Source organism: Mustela nigripes, chromosome 17, assembly GCF_022355385.1.
Source record: "Mustela nigripes isolate SB6536 chromosome 17, MUSNIG.SB6536, whole genome shotgun sequence".
Taxonomy (NCBI): Eukaryota; Metazoa; Chordata; class Mammalia; order Carnivora; family Mustelidae; genus Mustela; species Mustela nigripes.
The window spans coordinates 42,794,297-42,802,866 of NC_081573.1; positions in this window are offsets into that span (position 1 = coordinate 42,794,297).

Sequence of the window (8,570 nt, forward strand, 5' to 3'; positions counted from 1 at the left end):
TTGTCTCCCATAGAGTTTGCTGTGCAACCACAGGCAGGTCATTTTCCCTACCTGGATCTATGTGTCCTCATCACCAAAACAAGGTCAGGGTTCCCTGAATACCAGTTCATGGAGGGGTGCTGGGTTAGTTGCATCAGAATCACCTGGGGAGCCTTTAAATATCCAGATTTCTGGGCCCCAGGGACTGGCAGGTCTGATTCAGTAGGGCTAGGATGGTATCCATCACCTGCTGTAACTTTAATTGGCTTCCTGGGCAATTTTTTTTTTCACTGTAGCATTTTTTAAAAAAGATTTTATTTATTTATTTGACAGAGATCACAAGTAGACAGAGAGGCAGGCAGAGAGAGAGGAAGAAGAAGGCTCCCTGCTGAGCAGAGAGCCCGATGTGGGGCTCGATCCCAGGACCCTGGGATCATGACCTGAGCCAAAGGCAGAGGCTTTAACCCACTGAGCCACCCAGGGACCCCCACTGTAGCATTTTTAATAATATCCTTAAGTTTAAAATTACCCAGTCCTACAGGAGGAAAAGGGTTAACAAATGTTGATCTAACAGTAGACATCAGAGATTATATTTATGATGAATATTTTTTTGTTTTTAGATTTTTATTTATTTGACAAAGAGAGAGCAGGAGCAGGCAGAGTGGCAGGCAGAGGGGGAAGCTGACTCCCCACTGAGCAGGGAGCCTGACATGGGGATCAATCCCAGGACCCCAGGATCATGACCTGAGCCAACGGCAGACACTTAACAACTGAGCCACCCAGGTGCCCCTATTTTTATAAGATTTAAAACTATTTTGTTTTACTTAAAATGTTTAATTTTAATTTTGTTTCATATGATTACAATCATAAACTATATAAAGGAAATATGGTACTTTCAAAATGTTACTTTTTTTCTGAGTCATTTTAGGTGAAAAAATTAACTCTTCACAAACATCTTGAAAACAGTGTCTTTTTCCTTGCTAAATGCCATTTTACAAACTGGATCTTTCTTGACATGTATACACACAGAAGAGTATAAAACCATGGATTTATTGCTCCATAAGTTTCCTCTAAGTGAGCACAGACATGTATACACCACCCAGAACAAGAAATCAAACATTGCTGGCATCTCCTGGGCAATTTCTGATATGCATCCAGATTTGGGATGTTACTTAGAGTAGATCAAACTCTAAGTGCCTCAGTTTTGTAAGATGTAAATATAAACTATAATCTGTAAAATGTAATCATTCCTCAGATGGTGGAATTGAGTAAGTTAATTTATGTAATGTATCTAGAACACTGTCTCAGCCATAGCAAGTACTGTGTTTTAACTGTCCTATCAATCAACATCCAATATGGAAAGCAAAACCACTGTGAATCTTTGGAGGGAACTTAATGCAGAGGTGACAGAGAGGCTGAGAAGTCAAATAGGGGACAGTGATGCAACCTATAGATTAGGCCGCAAGAAGTCATCCACCACTTAGCAGGAAGAAGAGAGGGGAAAGGTGGTGTTACTAGAACCTGGACCCATAGCTGGAGCTATGGACAAGACTCAGCCATTGCCACGACACTGATGCAGGAGAATAAATACCCTGGCTTTTTCATTGTCCTGCCTCCAAGCTTCCTAGTGCTTCCCATTGACTGATCCCAGCAGGAAGTCATCTCTCAAGTGAGCCTGGGAAACCTAATCCGAGGGTCATCAGTGCCTCTCAGGGGAAGGATGAAGAATGCCTTTGAGGACAGATTATTGTTATGTTGTAGTTGTTGTTTTCTTCAAGGCCCTTTTCCATCCCTATAGTACTCAAAGTTTCTAGACCCTAGCCAACTACGGGTCTTCAGGGTTTTGTGAGTGCTTATTGATTAATTGATTCTGTGTGCTCATTGTACACACATATATAAATGCTTGGCTGCTGGTCTTTGGAAACTGACAGCTCAGGCCTTGGCAGAAATTCACTGATGCTAAAGGCAGCACAGCCCCTCCAAAGACTCAAGGAAAGGGAAGGTATATGGATCAGGTTTCTTGCTGGGGTCAGCTGCCTCAGCACCTTGCAGTCTTCAGAAGTGATAGATGGAAGGAGCTAGCCAGTGACATCACCAGACAAAAAGGAGGGTCCCAGAGAAATCAAGAACAAATATAAAGAAGCAAGACTATGGAATCATTTGTGCAGAGCACTGGGCAGTGGAGGGGAGGGACAGGAAATAGGACCCCACCCTGTTTTAAGGCTCCTTCCTAGAAAAAGACTGCAAAATACCCGCTTGTCTTTGGGACACATCCCCCTAAGTATGCTGTGTGGGAGGGGAGATCTGGGAATTTTGCTACCAAAAATGGGCAGAAAAGCTCTTTCTAAATGTTTCTTGCAGGACCCAGAATTTAACCTTGAATCAGGGGCAAATATGTTTATTTTAAGAGGTTTTTAAGAGAAAGGATCAGATATTATGGAATTCTTCCTAATGTACCGAAGACCTGCTTCACAAATTCATTCTTCCAGCAAATATTGACAGATAGCAGCTTAGCAACTGGTTCAGACAGTGAGTTTTGGAGTGAGGCAGAACTCTGTTACACTGTGGCTTTGCTTCTGCCTTAGTGTGTGGTCTTGGGCAAGGGACTTAACCTGTTTTCTCATCAGTGAAAGGTAATAATATGAATGACTGTGTAGAGTTGTGAGGATTTGAGTGAGTTCATGCATGAAAAGTAATTAGTACAGAATCTGAATCTCAGGAAATGGTAGTAGTTGGCTTTATTATGACTTGTATTATTTGTATGATTCTTTGCTAAATACTTAGCCCTATGTTAGCACATTGGATCTCTCCTCAGCTCTGTGAGGTGCGTCAGGCAACCCACACGAGTTTTGCTTCTACTATGCATCTAGCACCCTGTCAGATGCTTATAAGTTGCATCTTGTTGATTTCATCCATTCAATAAATATTTGAGTATTTTATGCTAGGCTTTTTTTTTTTTAAGATATTATTTATTTATTTATTTATTTATTTATTTATTTATTTAACAGAGACAGAGATCACAAGTAGGCAGAGAGCCAGGCAGAGGGGGAGGGGGAAGCAGGCTCCTTGCTGAGCAGAGAGACCCATGCGGGGCTAGATCCCAGGATGCTGAGATCACAACCCAAGCCGAAGGCAGAGGCCCAACCCACTGATCCAAACAGGCGCCCCTATGCTAGGCTGTTCTGCACTGTAAACAAAGCAGGCAAAAACTATCTTTCATTGAGGAAATCCCCAATGAAAGGAGAGGGACAATTAATACAATTTAACACTTACATTTATCATGTTCTAAAGTGTTTTACAAAAATAGTGATATAACCTATGAGGAAGGTGTTACTATATTTATCCTATTTTATAGATGAGAATATTGGAGCACAGAGAGTAAGTAGAAAGTCACCTGCCTAAGGTCTCATATATCAGAAGAGCTGGATTCAGGATTTATTTATTAATTTTTTAAAAGATTTTATTTATTTATTTGGGAGAAAGATAGAGCATAAGCAGGGGGAGCTACAGAGGGAGAGGGAGAAGCAGACATTCCGCTGAGCAGGGACCCTGACACAGGGCTTGATCTCAAGACGCTGAGATCATGACCTGAGCCGAAGTCAGGGGCTTAACTGATTGAGCCACTCAGGTGCCCCCCTCCCTTTTTTTTTAAGTAGGCTCCACACCCAAAATGGAGTCCAGTACAGGGCATGAACTCATGACCCTGGGCACTTACTTGCAAGGGCAAAGGGACCGCAAGAGTCGATGGTCAGGCTTCTGAGGAGAGTCACATGTACAGGGTACTAGGAGCATCAGCTCACAGAAGCTGAGAAAGGGGAACTCAGAAAACTTTAAAGGGGTCCCAGGGAGGGTCTGAGCAGTACCCTGATAGTGTTAGTACACACACCTTCCCAAACTCAAGAAATGGCATTGCTATCCTGCTGGTTGCTGAGGCCCCAAAGGCTGGAGTCATCCTTGACCCACTCTTTCTCTCGAACTCATAGCCAATCCTTTGGGTAATATTATTATTTGCAATATATTTTTTTTAATTTTTAAAGATTTTATTTATGTATTTATTTGAGAGAAAATGAAAGAGAGAGAGGGAGAGAGAGAGCATGAGGGGAGGAGGGTCAGAGGGAGAAGCAGATTCTCCACCGTCAGGAGCCTGATGCAAGACTTGATCCCGGGACTCCAGGATCATGCTTAACCAACTGAGCCATCCAGGTTCCCTAAAAAAAAAAATGTTTTAAGTCTTCTTTACGCCCAACTTCAGCTCTGTCTCCCAACCCCAAGATCAAGAGCCGCATGTTCTAGTAACTGAGCCAGCCAGGCACCCTGGCAATAGCTTTAAAATACACCCAGAATCTAATTACTTTTTTAGAAACTTTTTAAAAGTCATGGTGAAACTCGTATACAGTTCAGTAGAATTAAGTACATTCACACGGTCACGCAACCATCACCACAATCCTTCCACAGAACTCATTTCATCATGCAAAACTGAGACTCTGTACCTAGGGAACATTTTGTTTATTCATTCGTCTGTGGATGGACACTTGGATTGCTCCTGCCTCTTGGCTATTGCAAATAATGTTGCTATGAGCATGGATGTTCACATATCTCTGTGCATCCCTGCTCTCAATTCTTCTGAGTATGTAACCAGAAGTGGAATTGCTATCTCATATGGAAATTCTATTTTTAATTTTTTTAGTAACCGCCATGCTGTTTTCCATAGTGGCTGCACCATTTTCCATTTCTACCCACAGCGCACAAGTGTTCCAATTTTTTAACATCCTCGCCAACACTTGTTATTTTCTGGGTACTTTTTAATCTGGTCATTTCTTATCCCTTCTACAGTGTCTACCCTAAACCAAGCTGTTTCTGCTTCTGTGTGGATGATTGCAGTAGGATCCGCGTTGACCTCCCAACTTCTACCCTCATTCCCTGTGGTCTCAAGGCTATGCCTCTGCTTACAGCCTCCAGGGTCTTCCTCCCCTCCCACTCAGTAGGTTTTTACAATGGCCTGTGACGCTCTGTAAGATTTGTTCCCCACCCTCTTAACTCTGACTCATTTCCTACTTGTCACTCTACTCCAGACATTCTTCCTTTTATTTATTTATTTTTTTAATTTTTTTCTGTCCCAAGTAATCCACTGCCTCAGGGCCTTTGCTTGGGTTTGTTGGCCTGGAATACTCTTTCTTCAGATATCCTTACTGTAACTTGTTTCTTCACTTCCTTGTATTGTTCAAATGTCCATTTCTCAGTGAGGCCTCTTGGCTTTCCCCATTGCTCGCCCACCCCTCATCCATTCTCTGTTTTCTCCATCCTGCCCTGTGACTGGAGAAATGACCCCTAGAGACCATAGCACCTGGGCTCTCCTGCCCACAGGCTTCTGGGTGGGTTAGACCCGTAGGAAGTGCTGCTGGGAGATGAATGGCAAAAGGAGAAAGATGTTGGCATTTTCTTACATCCCACCTGCTTGCCCTGGCCAGATAGCAGCTGCATTGGCAGGGGGAGTCCTTCCCCTACTCTCCAGCTCTCCTCAACTCCCAACTTTCAGTGACATCATTTCCTCCCCTGGCCCTTCAGTCCTCAAAGTTCTAAGGCCTCTCTGTTGTTGGTGGTCCCCAGAGCCTCAATATCCCTTTTGATTCTCTGAACCCTGCCCATTCCTCTAGGCCCCTCAGTAAGACTTGAACCCTCCAGCTTGGATGATTCTGTCTCTTCCTGGATTCTGCTGGAAATACCTTCTGGATCATGTTATGTACAATTTCCAACCCTACCTTCTGTCTGGTGTGTTTTTTGATTTTTGGTTTTTTAAGTTGTCTTTTTGCCTATTGCAGGCCTTCAGCTCATGCCCCTGAAATCAAGAGTTGCAGGCTCAGGACACCTGGGTGGCTCAGATGGTTAAGCCTCTGCCTTAAGCTCTGGTCATGATCTCAGAGTCCTGGGATAGAGTCCCGTGTTGGGCTCCCTGCTCAGCAGGGTGTCTGCTTCTCCCTCTGTCACTCCCTCTGCTGGCGCTCTCTCTCTCAAATGAATAAATAAAATCTTAAAAAAAAAAAAAAAGTCACAGGGTCCCACTAACTGAGCCAGCCAGGTGCCCCTACTTTGTCTCACGAATTTGCACTTCCATTTCGTCTTTGTTCATGCACACAGCACGTATGATCTAACATTTACTTACTTGGTTTTTTTTCCCCAACCTGGTCCCCCACCCCCGCGCTTGCGCACACACAGTCAGGGAAGGACTGTCCAAGGGTGCGGGGGTGGGGGGGGGTTGCTTGTTTTGTTCACCATTGTATCTCCAGTGCTTGGCACATAGCAGGCTACCAGCAAGTAATTTGCTGAATGAATGAATGAACGAACGAGCGAGTGAGCGACAAGGGGGAGCCTCGGAGGAGACAGCAGCGTGGTCCAAGTTGAAGGCAGAAGAGCTGACTCTCAATTTCTCTTCTCTCCTCTGCCCCTCATTCTGCCCCTCGCCAAGAATGCTGAATGCCCTAGAAGGAGGCGGAAATGAGCGAGTTCAACGGCCCTCCAGCCGGGTGTTTACTTAATTAGGGCTTGTATCTCGAGGCTCCTCTGTGTTTAACGGTCCACTTAATAGCTTCATCTAGTTCCGCGCGGGCTCAGCGGAACCTGCCAGGCGAGGCTAGGCGGAGCCACTGGGTACCATCTGGGGCCTTCCCTGTCACGATGTGCTCCTGCACCCGTAGCTAACTTCCCTAAGAGCAAGAAAAGCGACCCCTGTGGTAGACCGAGGCTAGCGAGGTGCAGAGCTCAGCGAGCTGCCTCTGGCTTTTCCAGTGCATTGTCCAGTGCATTGTCCCAGCCGCTGGGACCATAAGCCAGTTAACCGAGCTCTCCCTTAATACCAGATGCCAATACAAAACATCAGCGGTGAAACTGAAGGGTTACATTTCTTAGTTTGGGGAATGCGAGGGTGCTAAGCAGGACAGAAACCACTCACGAGGCAGAGGACTATTAAGCCAAGATCTTAAAGCAATACCAGGCAATGTCTGGCACTTATTATGTGCCAGGTACAGAGTTTAGCGTTTTAAGTGTATTTATTAATTTAATCCTAGTTTATATGTATTAATTCATTTAATCCTAGTACTTTAGAAATCAGATGTCTTAATGCATGCAGAACTGAGCCTCAAAGAGGTTATTTCACTTGCCGGAGGCCTCAGTACTAATAATCATGGTGGAACACCGGTTTGAACGCAGGCGGTATGGCCAGTGTTCAGCTGGAGAGAGGACTACCACTGTCCCAGCGCGAACCGTTTTCCTCTTAGCCACAGGCCTAATGGGTGGAAAGATAGGCAAGCCACCAGGTTGTCCCTAAAGGGCCAGAGAATCTATAATTACAGACTCCAGGTTCCTCAAAGCCTGGAATCTGAGCTGGAGAGAAGGAAGGAGAGGAACCAGGAGGTGTCAGCCTGGGTTCTCAGGGCAGCTAGGGAAAGTAGGGAGAGGCTCCAGGGAGAGGCCTGAGGCAACAGGATCTTTGGAAAGCTCAGCTTGGTGGGGAGAGGGTGTGCAGGGTAGAGGGATTGAGTCTCAGGAGGGTTTCTTTCTCTTTTTTTAAGATTTTATTTGTTTGACAGAGAGAAACAGCCAGAGAGGGAACGCAAGCAAGAGGAGTGGGAGAGAGAGCCTGATGTGGGGCTGGATCCCAGAACCCTGGGATCATGGCCTGAGCCAAAGACAGACGCTTAACTACTGAGCCACCCAGGTGCCCCCAGGAGGGTTTCTGTGTCCGGAGCCCACTTGTGTGTCCTGAAGGGGAAAGCAAGGTCTAAAGTAGAGGGACAAGGGGTGCATGGTGCCTCAGTTGTTAAGCGTCTGCTTTCAGTTCAGGTCATGATCCCATGGTCCTGGAATGGAGTCCCACACCAGGCTCCCCCTGCTGAGCAGGGACCCTGCATCCCTCTCTCCCTCTACAGCTTCCCCTCTACTTTTGCTCTCTGTCAAATAAAATCTTTAAAAAAGTTTTTGAAAAAAGTTGGGGCGCCTGAGTGGCTCAGTCAGTTGAGTGGCTGCCTGCTGCTTGAGTGGTGATGCCAGGGTTCTGGAATCGAGTTCCGCATAGGGCTTCCTGCTCAGTGGGGAGCCTGCTTCTCCCTCTCCCTCTGCTGCTCCCCCTGCTTCTGCGCTCTCACTCATGATCTCTTTCTCTCTCAAATAAATAAAAATCTTAAAAAAAAAAAAAAAAGTAGGGGCGCCTGGGTGGCTCAGTGGGTTAAGCCGCTGCCTTCGGCTCAGGTCATGATCTCAGGGTCCTGGGATCGAGTCCCGCATCGGGCTCTCTGCTCAGCAGGGAGCCTGCTTCCTCCTCTCTCTGCCTTCCTCTCTGCCTACTTGTAATTTCTCTGACAAATAAATAAATAAAATCTTTAAAAAAAAAAAAAAAGTAGAGGGACGAATACTAGCTCCTCCACCTTTCAAGAAGGGGTGGGGATGGGGTTCGGTAGGAGAACTGTTTATGTGAGAGGCTCCCAGAAGGCCGCTTGATTAGTGCGAAGTTTTCACTTATATTCAGTATTTCAGACCAATAACAGCCTCGTCAAAAAAAAAAAAAAAAAGACTTGGGTGCCTGAGTGGTTCAGTGGGTT